This window comes from Rhynchophorus ferrugineus, unplaced genomic scaffold, assembly GCF_030347505.1.
Source record: "Rhynchophorus ferrugineus isolate W39M unplaced genomic scaffold, kcgeb_rfMv2 rfM3, whole genome shotgun sequence".
NCBI classification, from domain to species: Eukaryota; Metazoa; Arthropoda; class Insecta; order Coleoptera; family Curculionidae; genus Rhynchophorus; species Rhynchophorus ferrugineus.
In genome coordinates this window covers 16,399,705-16,415,867 of record NW_027472582.1, presented here as the reverse complement: position 1 = coordinate 16,415,867, position 16,163 = coordinate 16,399,705, and the positions used below count along the sequence as shown (strand labels likewise).

Below are 16,163 nucleotides of genomic sequence, written 5' to 3'. Positions count from 1 at the left end.
CTTTCGAACCCTCGTCTTAAAATTTTTTTGGCTGCCTAGAACGCTATTTGTCTTCGGCTCCAAAATTATCACTTTTAAAATATCGAAACTAGCATTCATATATTGAAATCGATAAAATATGTTCCACAAGCTTCAAACAGCTTTAGATGACTCTCAGATACATATTTCTTCAAATTGATATGAAAAAGTCAAACTTCCCGCAAATGCGGTTTAGTTGGTACAATTTCATATATTTTCAACGCACTAAAAACAGTTTTGTTCACACTTCGATGAAATGATAGGTACAGAAAAATATTTTTACCAAAAAAATTAATCGACATGAAAAAATTAATAAGAAACTCACTTAAAGTTAAGAAATAATCAAAGGTACTACCAACTGACCACTATGAAGTCGGTGCCGAACACAAACAGTTATATTTATTTAGATTGGCTGTTGGTAATTTAATTTTTTGTATATGTCACAAAATTATAATGTTACTTTTGTATTTTTTGTGCTCGGCACTGAATACTCAATAAATTACGCTGTTATTTTATTTAATATTACAATGGGTTGGACAATTAAAGGTGCATCCCGTATGAGGAAAAACAGAAGAAACAATGATTGAAAGAAAGAGCCAGCGGGGAACGGTACCTAGTCTGAGGGATCTGACTAAACAACAACAAAAAGTTATTGCACCCACCGGGAATTGATTCCGCGACCTTTGTTTGGTAGTTAAATGCTTTACATCATTAAAAATTACACTTTACAAGCATTTGTCTACAATATTTCTACGAGGTCTTATATGATACAGTTAGTGGTTAAAAAGCAAACTGTAATGCTTTTACACTGAACGCTCAGCAATAACATTATACACAAATATTTGATTATTTTTATTTCAGATATTTCAGATAAAAAATATTTAAAAAACTAAAAGCGTTTTCCTCGATTTAATCCACTTCCCCCCAAAAAGATCCCAATTCGGTTTCAATGAGACCACCTCGGAAGTGAACTCTTTCGGATAAAAAAAAATTTGAAAATCGACCCACAATTGACGGAGAAATTGGCGAACATATATTAAAAAATATATACAGCCGAACATAGAACATTCTTTTTCGAAGTCGGTTAAGAATGAAGGCTGTTAGTGAGGTTTAAATATGAAATTAATTTACAGGCTTCATACCAAAATGTATAAGTTTATATAGAAAAAAAAGTGCTGCTTCATCAAGACAATGCACCGTGTCGTAACTCAGTGAAAACGAAGGCAAAAATCCATGAATTGGGCTTCGAATTACTCCCTGATCCATCGTATTCTCGAAATCAGAACTCCAGCGAAAATTTCCTGTTCGCAGAACTCAAAAGAATACTCGCTGGGAAGACATTTTCGTCGAATGAAGAGGTGACTATTACATAGCATTATTAGAAGGACGAAATCGCCGAAAAACTGCCGCATTTGAAGAAAAAAAAGTGCTGCTTATATATATATATATATATATATATATATATATATATATATATATATATATATATATATATATATAGCCGAACATAGAACATTCGAAGTCAGTTAAAAATGAAGGCTGTTAGTGTGGCTTAAATATGAAGTTGGTTACATCAAATGTGAATCTTATAAAATTAATTTATAGGCTTGATAGCAAAATGTATAAGTTTATATAGAAAATTAAAATATTTTTTGAGTTGTTAGTGTGCAGTATCAATTTGAATAAGAAACATGGAATCGTATAAAACTAATATTGATGGCTTCTGAGAAATCGTCGTCAAGACAGTAAACGATTTGATGCAAATAATATAATATATATATATATATATATATATATATATATATATATATATATATATATATATATATAGCCGAACATAGAACATTCGAAGTCAGTTAAAAATGAAGGCTGTTAGTGTGGCTTAAATATGAAGTTGGTTACATCAAATGTGAATCCTATAAAATTAATTTATAGGCTTGATAGCAAAATGTATAAGTTTATATAGAAAATTAAAATATTTTCTGAGTTGTTAGTGTGCAGTATCAATTTGAATAAGAAACATGGAATCGTATTAAACTAATATTGATGGCTTCTGAGAAATCGTCGTCAAGACAGTAAACGATTTGATGCAAATAATATAAAATGCTACTTGGGTATGTGTGAATGGTCGCGTTCGGAAATCAATACCCTCACGTTCGACGCCGTCGACTGCAACTACGTGGCTCGCTGATACCTCAAACTGCGATTCAGATGTGTCTCCGACTAACCCGATTACCCACCGAACTAAAGTTTATATCTGAAAAGTTACCGATCCCGCATCCGATAAAGCTGCATTTCCTTTTTCGCCGGCGTGATTTGTTTGTTTTGATGGCGACCCGGAGGACGAGCCGGGTAATTTATGGAACGACTCGATGGAGGGAAACTTGACGGTCTTCCGTCGCGGTAAATATCGTAAATCATTCGACTGTTTTGAATACCTTCATGATTTACTCTTTATGGCTTTGAGGGGAAAAAGCTCTCGTGTCCCGAATATCCCAACCAGGAAGTGGTGTCACCCAAAGCTTTGAATAATTAATAAATCGTTTTGCTATCATTCGTTATATAAAAGTACGTATTTATTTGTACAAAATTGGTGAACTCTGAAAGTTTGTCAATTTTTTTATCATGTAGCATTGAAAAATACATAACAGGTCAATTGAAAAGTCCCCGGCCTGACACATAGATGACACTACTATAATTAAATCCATATGTTTTTTAATTAGCCCTAGCTCTCAAAATATGTCTGTATAAATTTGACAGCTGTCGGATTATTAGTTTGTGAGTTTTGAGTAAAGCAACTTTTGTTACTGCGAAAAAAATGAATAAAAAGAATTTTGCGTATTGCTAAAATATTGTTTTTTGAAGGAAAAAAATACAGTTGAAGCAAAAACTTGGCTTGATGCCGAGTTTCCGGACACTATCCCATGAAAATCAACCATCAAGGATTGGTATGCTAAGTTGGACACACAAAAGAGGTTATTACCGAAAAAACATTTAAAAAATCCACAAAATGATTTCAAACGACCATAAATTTAAATTGAACGAAGTAGCAGATACTCTAAAGATATTAACTGAACGTGTACATCATATCATTCTCGAATATCTGGGTACGAGAAAGCTCTGTGCAAAGAGATTGCCATGTGAGCTCACTTATGACCAAAAAGAACGAGTTGGTGATTCGGGGCGGGATTTGAAAATGATCAAGCGTAATAAACCCGAGTTTTTGCGTCGATATGTAATAATGGATGAAACATGGCTCCATCATTGCACTCGGAAGTCCAATCGATAGTCATCCGAGTGGACTGCACACGATGAACCCGCTCCAAAGCATGGGAAAACGCAACAGTCGGCTAGCAATGTTATGGCGTCGGTATTTTGGGATGCGCATGGAATAATTTTCATTGACTACCAAAAAAAGGAAGGGCCATCAACAGACAACAAATCGCCGAAAAACGGCCGCATTTGAAGAAAAAGGAAGTGCTGCTTCACCAAGACAATGCACCGTGTCATAACTCAGTTAAAACGATGGCAAAAATCCATGAACTGGGCTTCGAATTGCTCCCTCATCCATCGCATTCTCGAGATCAGAACCCCAGTGACAATTTCCTGTTCGCAGAACTCAAAAGAATACTCGCTGAGAAGAACTGTTCGTCGAATGAAGAGGTGACTATTACATAGCGTTATTGGAAGGACGAAATCGCCGAAAAACGGCCGCAATTGAAGAAAAAAAGTGCTGCTTCACCAAGACAATGCACCGTGTCATAAGTCACTGAAAAAGATGGAAAAAATCCATCAATTGATTCTCCAAATTTGGCCCCCAGCGACTATTTCCTGTTCTTAGATCTCAAAAGAATGCTCGCTGGGAAGAAATTTTCGTCGAATGAAGAAGTGACCGTTAAAACAGGCCTATTTTGAAGCAAAGGACAAATCGTACTACAAAAATGGTATCGAAAAGTTGGAGGGTCGCTATAATCAGTGTATCACCCTTAAAGGGAATTTTGTTGAACAAAAAAAAAATTGGCAAAAAATGTGTTTTAATATGGTAGGCCAGGGAATTATCAACTGACCTGTTACAACACTAGATTTTCACCTTTCTATCACCAACCCCTATTTTTTAATAGCGATTTTAGTAATTTAATAATTTTTAACCCTGGTAGATAACTGACCAATTATCACTCGATCAGTTATCCCTGCCAGGCCATAGTACCGAAACAGTGAAAAATTATCATCTGGGTTGAATGCGCTCTGGCACACAACCATTCGCTTGGACATTGAAAGATAGAAAAAACAACGACCAACTACTTGGCGGTACTCTATTACTCGTTTCAGGTGATTTCAGATAAACACTTCCCTCTATTCCATATTCAACGTAAGCTGATGAGATTAAGGATTGCTTAAAATCATCGTCACTGTGGTGTAATCTTGAAATAGTACAAATGATAATAAATATGCACGTTCAAAAGCTTCAAGATCCATCCGCAGAAATACTCTCCATATAATTTTTAGATGATATCGGCGATGGAAAAGTTACTATAGATGAAACTGGATGCATAAATCTACCGACCGATTTCTGCATCATTTCTGATCATTAATTCGCAAGATGCTCAAATTATGCCAATTATTTGATTGTCTCATGGCATTTTGCAAAAATAAACAAATATGTTATATACAATACATGCAATATAGTATATATTGGTGCAAGTTGGCAACACTGCTTCTGTATAAATAATGGGATGTGTTTGTATTGCTTAGTTTACATGTCAAGTCTTGTAGATTATATTTCAACGCATTATACGCTTTATTCTGCTGTGACTGACGCAATGTATCAGTGAAATGTGTGATATCGCATATATTGTTTAATGTTTCACGAATGACAATATCCATGGTAATTACAGCAGACACGAAACATGGTAAAACATCAGCAGTGAAGTGAAATACCAAAGTCCAATGATAACCGATGGAAACAGACAAACATTATTGAAACCACTGAGTAATATTGTTTAAATAAAAACAGTATGGGGCGGGAGCTCCACAAAACTAACATTCGTGTAAGGGCTGCAAAGATCATAATGTCTGGATACTTGGTGGTTGGTGGTTTGGTTAGATTATATATTACCAAGCAATCTTGTTCTACAACCTGGTAAATTTAAAACACTCTAGACCTATCGGGAATTATACACTGTCAAGCTGTTGTATAAAATTAAATATATAATATTTATTTTTACGGTAATAAGAGCTACAATAAAGCTTTACTCTAAATGAAAACATAAATATTTCATTTGCATACCAATACCAACTCATCGGGATATTAAATGGGCCTCGATCTCAGCAACACAAACTAACAAAAAACTAAATAATTAATTCAGATTACAAAAAAAATTAATAGATAAATATCGGCACCAAATTATCAACAAAATCGAGAAATTTCAAACCAAAACAAGCGTTAAATTCTTTCCCAGAAACAATGATCGAGGATATGATTAAAACTGACACGCTCTTATACATCTGTCCTGCATTTAAGCACTGCTGCTGGATTTAATTTGTTCGACTGCATCAACGCAAATTAGACAATTTATCTTCAGCAAGTTGTTCGGTACGTGATATAGTTAACAAGATTTTGTATGGAGTCAGAAAGTGTCACCGTCCATAATCATTATGCACAGAAATGTATAATGAACTCGCAAATGCCTATTTGTCTGAAATTATGCTTAATCCTCATATAAAGATATAATATGTATATATAAATACCATATCTAAATTATATTGTTTTAATTTTCAATGCTTTAGCTTGTAAACTTACCGTTTCCAATACTGTTTTCAAAAATATTAAAATTAAATTTATTGAAATAAAATTTTAATTTCAAATACATCAGTTGAAATAAGTAAGAATCGGATGCAGTAATATCTGTAAAATATGGGGGATGGAGAGAGGCTCTCTTCATTCCCGTGTTAATTCTGTTTGGTTAGAGATTTTCTTTCACATACAGATTTTTCAATTAATAAAAGCATTTAGATATAGGTATAGATATTATAATTTTTGAAATTTCTAAATCAATATACACACATTTTTAAAATTGCACTAGATTGTGTCTTGAGATCTTGAGATCATGAAATCACCTAAAAAAAACATTTATTCAGAAAAATTGATATACTATATATTAACAAAAATATGTTCGATCATTTTTGAGCAATTTTTCATATCTATTGGGCAACATGGTGATGAACAAAATAATTAGGAACTCATATTCACAATAAACGAAACTCATCAGGCCTGACCTCAGATGTTATCCAGGTGTTATATACCTCCATATTATATTATGTTACTTTACATTACTTTAGATATAATTAAAGGTAATTAAATTAGTAAATAATTACATTAGAATAGTCTTAATGCTGTGTATAATTTACGGATATTCAGACTATATCGGCTGATTCACGCCTTGCAGGATCTAACGATATTTGTCTAACATTTTTTCTGCCTTGAAACAAAAATGGAGTAATCCTTCTTTATCTTCAATAGGTAATGGTATCATTATTAGAGTTTTTATGAAGTGGTAAAACAGTATACGCGTGTTATTTGTTAATTGTGTGATGTGTCTTCTCATTCAGTCATAGTTCGTTAAATTATTGTATTGTATATTGTATAGAATTGTATTTTCTAGATATTATAACTTCATTACTTTTAAACAATTTTTGTGTCTAAAACAATCAAAAAGTAAGTAAGTAATGCTTCGTATAATAATACCTTTACTATATCTTGTCTATGAATTTACATTTTATAAAATGGTTCGATGCGATTACTTCATATTTTCAACTGCTTAGGATTGGTAAGGCAGTGAACACGTCTCCAAGAGAATGTAAAGAGATACAAATGTTGTTACTGGACTTCACACATTCCCACAAAGAGATAGATCTGTTGCTGATAATATAAAGATTGAATTGAATTGAATTGAAAAAACTGATAATACAAAGCCTCTTGGAAAGCCTCGCAAATCGAATTGGCAAATGTGACAGAAAAAGAATCATCACACCTCGTACCGATCGAAATTGTAAAAGGCGCTGAATAATAATCGACGAGGGTGTAAATATTTCGGAGAGGATAATGCGGAGACGGTTAGTTCAAGGGAATCTAATATGACGGCGGCCTTCCAGAAGACCACGCCTAACCAACAGCATATAAAAACGACTCCAATGGGCTAGACAAAATCGAAATATGACTTTTGTAGACTGGAGTCGAGAACTATAACTTTTTTAAACAATACAATGGATCATTACGACGACTTTAACGATTTTCTACTATTAATTCTTCTAATATAGAGGTGTGCTCTTTCGACGATACAACCATCAAAATTTTGATTGAAAAAAAGTTCTTTTATATGATAACGCCCTGGTGAACAATTGCTCATCGATTGCCTTGTAGAAAGGGTTATACACCCGGTTAGTATCACGGTGTGGTCCGTTATCTCAGCCAAAGGCATTGGACGCCCATACATTGTAGAAGGGACGAGACCAATACAAGCGAGTACTAGAAATTCGATCAATGACTGGTTCCCTGACGATAACGACTAATTTTTCATGCATGGTTATGCACCGTATCACAACGCTAGAAGTTTTACTAAATATTTGGCCGAAAAATAACTTTTTGCCTTGGGCAGGGCATTCACCAACCATGAATATCATAGAAAGCATGTGGGAACTCACCAAACGGAGGGAAACGTTCATATTTCAAAGAAACTTATAAAATTTTCCCATATTTTTATCTAAAATAATTATATATTTTTGAATAATATTATTGCCGAGCTGATGTGACGGAAAATTGGAAGTCGTTCAGTGCAAAAGCCATTCAGTTTGCTTTTTAAGCACTAACTATAACATATAAAACATCGTAGAAATATTGTACACAACTGCTTCTATGGTATAATGGTCAAATCATTTAGAACCCAATCGGAAGTCGCGGGTTCGATTCCCGGCTCGGACAATAATTTTGTTTCTTGTTCTAATTTAGTTAGAATATTTGTCAAGTCGCCTAGGCTAGGAGCGGACACGGTCGCCAGAAAAAGCATTCCTTATTTTCAGACATTGTTTCTTTATTCCTATTTTTCCTCATATGGGCTACACGTTCACTTGCTGCTCAAACAATACAAAAAAAATTGTGACGTATACAAAAAATTAAATTACCAACGAAACAAATCTAAATTAATATAAGTGTTTGGGTTCGGTTGAGTTCTTAAAATCAAATTAAGAACAAAACAAATGTAATTTGTTGCTCGATATCAACTTCAATATGATCAGTTGGTAGTAGTTAAAATAATATTGTAAATAGATAAATAAGTTTAGGTAAATATTAAGCTAAATTGTGTGTATATAGTAGAATATAAAATACATGTAGTAAATAGCTTAAATAAGGTTTTTGTTAATTTTTATTTAGTTATAACAACGATTATTATGCACATATTTTATTTTGAAATGTTTTTTTTTTAATATTTAGTGAGGTCCTTATTTATTTTTTGTCGATTCAATATTTTTGTTAGAAATATTTTATTAAAATTACATTACTTCAACGTCAATTTTTATTGCAAATCAATTTTTTTTGCGGAAATAACTTTTTTTACGTGTAAAGTAAGTTCGTAAAATTGTCATAAAGTACTATTACAAAAAGTCACCTAGCTTATTCTAAAACCGTTATATTTGTATCATATCTCATTTGCAACTTCCGTCAACTTGATGGTACCTAACAGCCACGACTATAATTTAAAATTCGCCTTTCGACACCCCGAAAAGTTTCAGAAATGGAAAAAGTCTCATTTAAAACAACTTACCTTACCTAATCTTTTATCATGTATCCCCATTGCGGCCGTATTCCCGACAAAAGTATTTTATTTTAAAGTAAATTTGAATAATTCAAGCGACACGGCATGAAGTTTCGCCATGTCAAATTTCATGCACTAAGAAAGTAGTTATAACTTTTTTACGAGAGCACTCTGTATAAAAATTGCCTTATTAAGTTTTTACGACATTCGGGAGGCAGTGGTATCTTCCAGAGACAGCGGATAAGTTTATTGTGCGCCGGTACGTTACCGTAAGTTATGCCGCGTATTGAATAGGAATGCGACGGCAAAGAGTTGGGCGGCGGCGAGTATTTTTCTGATATGACAGCACCAATTGTTTTGCCTTATACCTACGTACCTACGTCCCGTGTGTCTGTATATTCGTCGTAAACTTTGTTTTAAAATGAAAATACGTTCGGTGTACGTGGCTTTGGGACGAACGCTTACAGAAATTTGCATAGCTTGGGATATTATAGTGTAGGGCGTAAGATATATGAATTTATCATATATGGTATTTAATCTTGAAGGACATTTTTATGAATTTTATTTCGAGGCATTTACCGTCAAGTTTCCGCAACTAGTGTAATTTAACGGGTTATTTAACAGTACTTTATTTTGATCGAAGTCAATTATTTCGGAGTTTATAATAATAAGAAGAACCATTTTAGAACAACAAATATGTATTTCTTATATTTTAAAGTCTTCTTTTACCAACGAGGGTTTATCTGGACTGGACCTACAGTTTAACGTGGGCTCCGAACCACGGTTCTCGGCATTAAGCCTACCGACTGGGCGAGTGACCAACTTAGAAATCATCCCAGAAAACATCCGGTATTACCCAGCCTGGTTACTGGCGTGACTGGGATCATTTTCCTTGTCGGATTTTGCAATCCTACCTAGGACAACCACAAACATAAATTTACGACCATGCCCCGGCAGGATTAGAACCCGCGACTATCGCAACGGTACGTGGACCGTCTTGTCGCCTTTACCATTGCGCCAACCAAGCCGGCTTTTCAAATATTTGATGTTATTGTGGTATGCTCTAGACCCTTTCGCAACGAAACCATTAAAATAATCAAGCCTGTGAGTGTTTAGTGAAAGGATGCCAAAAATAACGATATTTTAGCTGATATTTAGAACTATATAGATTAGTGATAGCCATGTGGTTGAAATTCGGTCACAATTTATTAAACATAACAGACCACTGGGAATAAATTAAGAACATGTTACTAGAACTTATTTTACTAACTACCTCAAGGACTAAGCCTCACTCACTTCTTGTAAATGGCATTTAATTAAATCTAATTTAAATTAAGTTCGAATAATCAACATAAGTATTGTTAAGTATTGATAAGTTTAAATTACTCCACTACTGAACATTATAACAAAGTATTGTAAGATTATTTTCAAAACTGTAATAACTACTTTAAAGCATGTAGCATAAATTTATGTTTGGGTTATCTTTATACGTAAAGATGATCCTTCTTTACTTTCAAGTTATAAACATAATTATGTTTATAACTTGACTTCCATAATTATGGAATAATAAATGAAATAATAATTTATTTTTCACAATTTAGAAATATTTATTAAAGGAACATATTTACTATCAATAGATTAACTATTAATTTTTCATCACTTAGGTCTTTAAAGTAAATAATTAAAATAATTGATACACATTTCAAATAATAAAATATGATATATAGTCAATTCAAAATAGCAGTGACACGAGTGTCAATATATGTCTGTCTAATGTTGTAAACTCATTTTACAGACAGACAATATTATCCTTGTCATTTTATACTAATTAAAAAGAGATAGAATGCTGTTAGAGAAGTGCGAACATGTAACGGAATGAGCCTACAAAAGTTGTCCGTTTGCCAAACTTCTGAAAATTCTTCAAAGCATTATAATTAGAGGTTATAAACTGGCAAAAGTTATTTTAAGGCTTTGTTTTAATAAATTTGAAATCGCCGCGGCTTTTATTGAAAATATTTTTTGCGCCTTGCAGCTACACTTTATATTAGCACAGACACGGTCATTAAAATAGCTCAAAAAATAAAAACAATATAACCTTAAATTCTCCAAAAAGAATGCAGTAATTACAGGTGACGAATCAAGATCAATCTTAGTGTTTCAGAGATCAAAAATACGAAATGTATAAAACAGTAGTTTTTTCAATCGAAACATAATTTAATACAATTATTTCAGAGAAAATTATTAGTCTGGAAAGTGTCCACAAAGAGCCAAAAGATATACAACTTTTTGAGAGATGTAGAACATCCGTTCATATGGATGTATGAACATTCATAAGAATAATTTGGTCACTACCTCCAAAAAAATATTCGTTGGTCATTCTTTAACCTCTGATGAAAACATCATAATAAGGAATTGTGTAAAGACTGAAGTCAAAAATGAAAAACTATAAAATGCTATCAAATAGGAAATATTGAAACAAGGAAATGAGTAAGCGAGTAAGAAACATTTTAAAGAAACAAGCAAAAGCTGCAAAGGAGTCAATTAATAAATAACTCTCATTCAAACATATCCCAATAATAAAGAATAGAATAGTATAAAATTAATTTGTGAATTAAGATTGTACCAAGCATATCGAATGTAAGATGCAATTAATAAAAATACTACTAAACATACTACAAGAATGTGAAAAACATTGAGGAGTGTAGCTGAAGACACTGAGGATAGTGCAAACTAACAAAACGTAACAGGGGCCTAGCAACAGTACCCAAAAGAGTTGCTAGCACATCAAAGACCGGCTCTAGTTTATTTATGGATATGGCGGTCACACATAGGGATGCAACAAAAATATCGATATTTTTGGCCGATATATCGATGTTTTTTAGCCGATATTTTTCAAAATAAATTAAATGTAATTTTTTTTATCGATATATTTTTTGTGCAATATCAATATTTTTATACTTGTTGCAAAAATATATCGATATTTTGTTTTCTCCGATACTGAATGTATCCTTATAGTACTCTCAACAATTTCGAGCACTCCCAAGATACTGACTCCAGCTACTGCTCTTTATATTATTTATTTGTATATTTTTATGACCTCCATAAAGCAGAAATTAAAGTTTTTGTTTAAATTAATATCTGCAGAAACGGCTTTATTTTTATATTGATATATTTTAAAATGTCAAAATATAATAAAATTGAAAAATACATCGACATAGTTTATATCAAACTCACAAACTACTTCAATAAATTTTAACGAACCATAAGGTTATCAAGGAAACATAACTATGAAAACATTACATAGCTTGATTTATGACATAACACTAATGGATAAATAACTATGTCTAAACCAATCAGATATATTTGTTATTTCACTGAAATTATATGGAAAAACAGTCATGCAATGGTCGCAAAAAATACATGTACACACCTACAATATGTCTGTTATTATATATACATGAACTAATCTGTTGTATTTCGATAATATTTTGTATGTGTAAATACTTTTGTGCGAGGGCGTATGTTATCTTGACTCATATGCTACACTTATATGTACTTGACTCTTTAATGATAATTAAGCCTAATATCATGATAATTAAGCCTATGTTTTGTACTGTTTTTTTACTAAAAATTTATTTAGTGATTAATGATTTGATGATTTTTAAACAAATTTAATTGTATCTACATTTATAACATTTGGAATGGAAAGTGGAGGAGAGGTACTACATCGCTTTATTTTACCAAACTTTGTTTTTAAAAAGCAACAGAAGCAAAAACATCTTTATAGTAATAATTAAATTACAAGTAAAAACAGGGTTATTTTCTCGAAACCAAAACCTATGTCATCCATAATCCAGCGAATTTTTCCCACGCTCGTTCAAATTTGTTGGCTCAACCGCGGCTTTTGCGTATTTTCAATTTTCTCATGAAATTCTAAAACTATACGACAATATAACTTGACCCATAATTTATAAATGATATTTCAGAAATACGGGGGTGGTTGAAATATGATGGAGACAGACGACGTAGATGCTTGACGCGCATGTATGTTTTGAAGGTTGTGGGTTGAGTATGTGATAGCTGGGTCCCTTACGAATAGTATACTATAGTTTTCGTCGTAGCATGTTTCATGCGCGTGCTACGACCATGAGTGAATCTCAAGTGCCGACCGCCGTAGGGTCGTGTTTAAATGGACCAAAGCATTCAAGAATGGCTGCGAAACCGTCGAGAATGAGCCGCAAGATCGTCGACCGCAAACCAGCATCACACCACACAACATTCGCCGCGTAGAACAACTCATTTTGGAAGACCGTAGGATGAATATTCGAGACATTTCAGCAGAACTCGGCATCAGTATTGGTAGTGTGCAATCTATCATCCACGAACACCTTCAATACCGCAAAATAAGGGCGCGATGAGCTCCCAAACTGTTGAACTTCGAGCAAAAATGTGTGCGTTTGAAAGTTTGTCGCCGCTTGCGGACACTATACGAGGCGGAGAGGGACGGTTTTTCAACCCGAATCTTCACTATAGATAAGACATGGGTACACTATTAAAGAGTGGAGGAAGAAGGACGAAGGAGCGCCAGTTAAAACGAAAACAACCAGGTCCGCGGGTAAGGTTCTGTGTACGGTGTTCTGGAACCGGCGGAGCGTGCTGTATGTTGATTTCCTGAGCAACCAAAGTACAATTAATGCTACCTTCTGAAAACACACGTGAAACTCGCTTATCGCTCGAAACGGAGGAGCATTCCAGCACGAAGTGCGATTCTTCTCCAGGAGAACGCGTCTCACGCTCGATACAATATCGTAATTAGGGTGGGAGGTACTGGGATACCCCCCTACAGTTTGGATTCATCACCCCACAATTACCACCAGGTCTTGTTCGGACCACTGAAAGAAGCCCTCGAAGGTCAAAGATTCAACACCGACAACAAGGTAGAGGAGTTCGTCCCCACACAGGGCTGTCCGAGTTGCCCAAGGAATTCTTCGATACCGGCATCAAAAAACTTCCGGAAAGATGGACAAAATGCGTAACTATTGAAGGGAAATACCTAGAAAAACTGTATATTTTTAGTAAATAAACATGTCAGAGTATTTGTCTCGTTCGTATTTGAACCATGCTCGTATATATTAAGAATCTCCATTAGCCAATACCGAAGACTGAAAATTATCAAAAACGTAAAGAATATAAATACAATTTAAATTCAAATTCCAACTCCCCCTAAAAAAATCTCAGAATTTTCCAGAGCGTCCAATATCCCTTTGATTTATTGCCAATATAATAAATAATTTTAAATATTTCATCTTTAGAAATTTTCATAAAGATTTAATTCCATTATACAGATAGCATTCAGGGAAGAGAAAAAAAGCGCTGTGACTATAGAATTTCCGAACTGGGGCATCCCTTTCATTTATGGATTAATTTTTTTTCGTTCTGACAAAATCCCTCCAAGACAAAATCCATTTTTAAAGAGTTTTTAAAACTTTGAATAACATCCGGCACGGGAATAATTAATTCTCCTCAAATACCTTATTAATTATTCCGTAACAATGGTCGGGATAAGAAGGAAACATTGGAAAAAAAGAAGGCGCCTCTCTCGAGACACGAAAAATAAAAGAAAAACAACTTTTTAAAGACCCTGTTCGGACACTTTTAATTAATTTCGGTTTGTTATGTCTCTCGGTTCTTTGTCTTGGACTTTTGACGGCAGAATTTCCACTACCCTAAACGGATATAACTATGGAAGTTTGTCGGTCAGATAAATTAATATCTTTAAGGCTTTCTTGTGATTCCTAAGTTTGCCGAACTAAAGTTTCTGCGAAAATATCTTAAATTACTTTCAGATTACAAGACATTAATGCACTAAATATCAGTGTGAATAATTTTACATACTTTATCACCGGATAGTTCTGCAAACTTAATGTCGAAGGTCTGTCATGATGTAAATTTTATGTGTCCTTTCATTAGAGTGAAAAGAATGTATTTTATCTCAGCACAGATTACATCAAATAACAAGCCAATAGCAGCACACTATTTTTGAAATGTATTACATTTTCTGCTTAGTTCAAAGGAATAAGTTAGAAATTAATGGATTGGAATTGTTAATGTCATTGAACTATGCAGCTTGTAAAAATATAAAATTCATTTTAAAGTCGGAGTGGGTCTTCCTTTCTCATGTTATCTAATCTAATTAATATCTAATTAGATAAAGAGACAATGCTCCTTGATGAATTGATACATATAACCGAACCAGTCTCTAAAACTGGATTTGTATTGAGACTAGTCGACCCTGTTGCCAAATGTCTACAAAATTCTTCAAAACCTTAGTGAAAATAATGAAAGATTACAATGTGGCAACATTGCGTGCTGAAGTCATAAATTTTCATGCCGTGCATTAGCTTGTTTTCATTAGGTAGATTATATAAAGATTTAACAATAACAATATAAGTAATATATGTTGTATATTCTCTAAAAACGTACTTGGAAACCTTTAAAACTCTATGCCACCTACCATACTTACAAGATATTAACCCATCTGATGTTTAACATGTTTAACATTTAACATATTTTGATGCTTGCTACATAATTTAGCTAAACAGCCTTTCCCTTTTAATAAGGATAATGGGATTATTGGAAAATTTACTATATTTAGCTATATGTTGACTTTTTGTTTTGTTTTTAAAAACTTAGCTATATGTTCACGATAAAGTCTTAAATTTTCGAATTTTAAATTCTTAATAAACATCATTAGAAAATAAAATTTTAATTTCGGAAACAATTGAAATAATAATAATTATTTTGTAGCATGAAAGTCTGGGTAACAATAAAACAATATATTATGTGATATATCGTAACTATTGCTGTTAATTATATATTTAAATATTACAACTTTATATATTATTATACACCGAAAATAAGTTTGAATTAGATTCTGATAAATTATCAAATGTTAACAATAGCATAGAAATGTTGTTATACAACACTTTGTATTGATTATTTCGATATTGGCAGCACTAAATTTTATCGTCCGATTTTTTTCAAAAAGCTAATTAATATATCAACCAAACAAAACAAACAGAAACAATTAATATAACAGTGAATTAAATCTTACGACAAAAAATACAGAAAATAATTGGATGGAGAAATAGTGTACAAGAGAGTACCAGTAAATAAAAAAAAATATTCAAAAAATATCTGAAAGTGTAACTAACTGTAACGAGCTATACTATGGTATATTCAAAGTTTTTTTAGCAATGCATCGTGGATATTTGTGACATCGAGACATTACAATGTTGCCGCATCGACTCTGAGTTTTAGTTAAGTTTGATTTTG

At 33.1% G+C, this 16,163-nt stretch overlaps 1 long non-coding RNA gene across 1 annotated transcript; it reads right to left on the bottom strand.

The window, feature by feature from the left end:
* Positions 1-397: 397 nt before the first annotated feature.
* Positions 398-8,664, bottom strand: LOC143193709 (uncharacterized). The gene is made up of 2 exons (XR_013005077.1): positions 7,358-8,664; positions 398-522 (listed from the first exon to the last, which is right to left on the bottom strand). It is a non-coding gene; the product is annotated as an uncharacterized LOC143193709 (long non-coding RNA).
* Between the last annotated feature and the right edge of the window lie 7,499 nt (positions 8,665-16,163).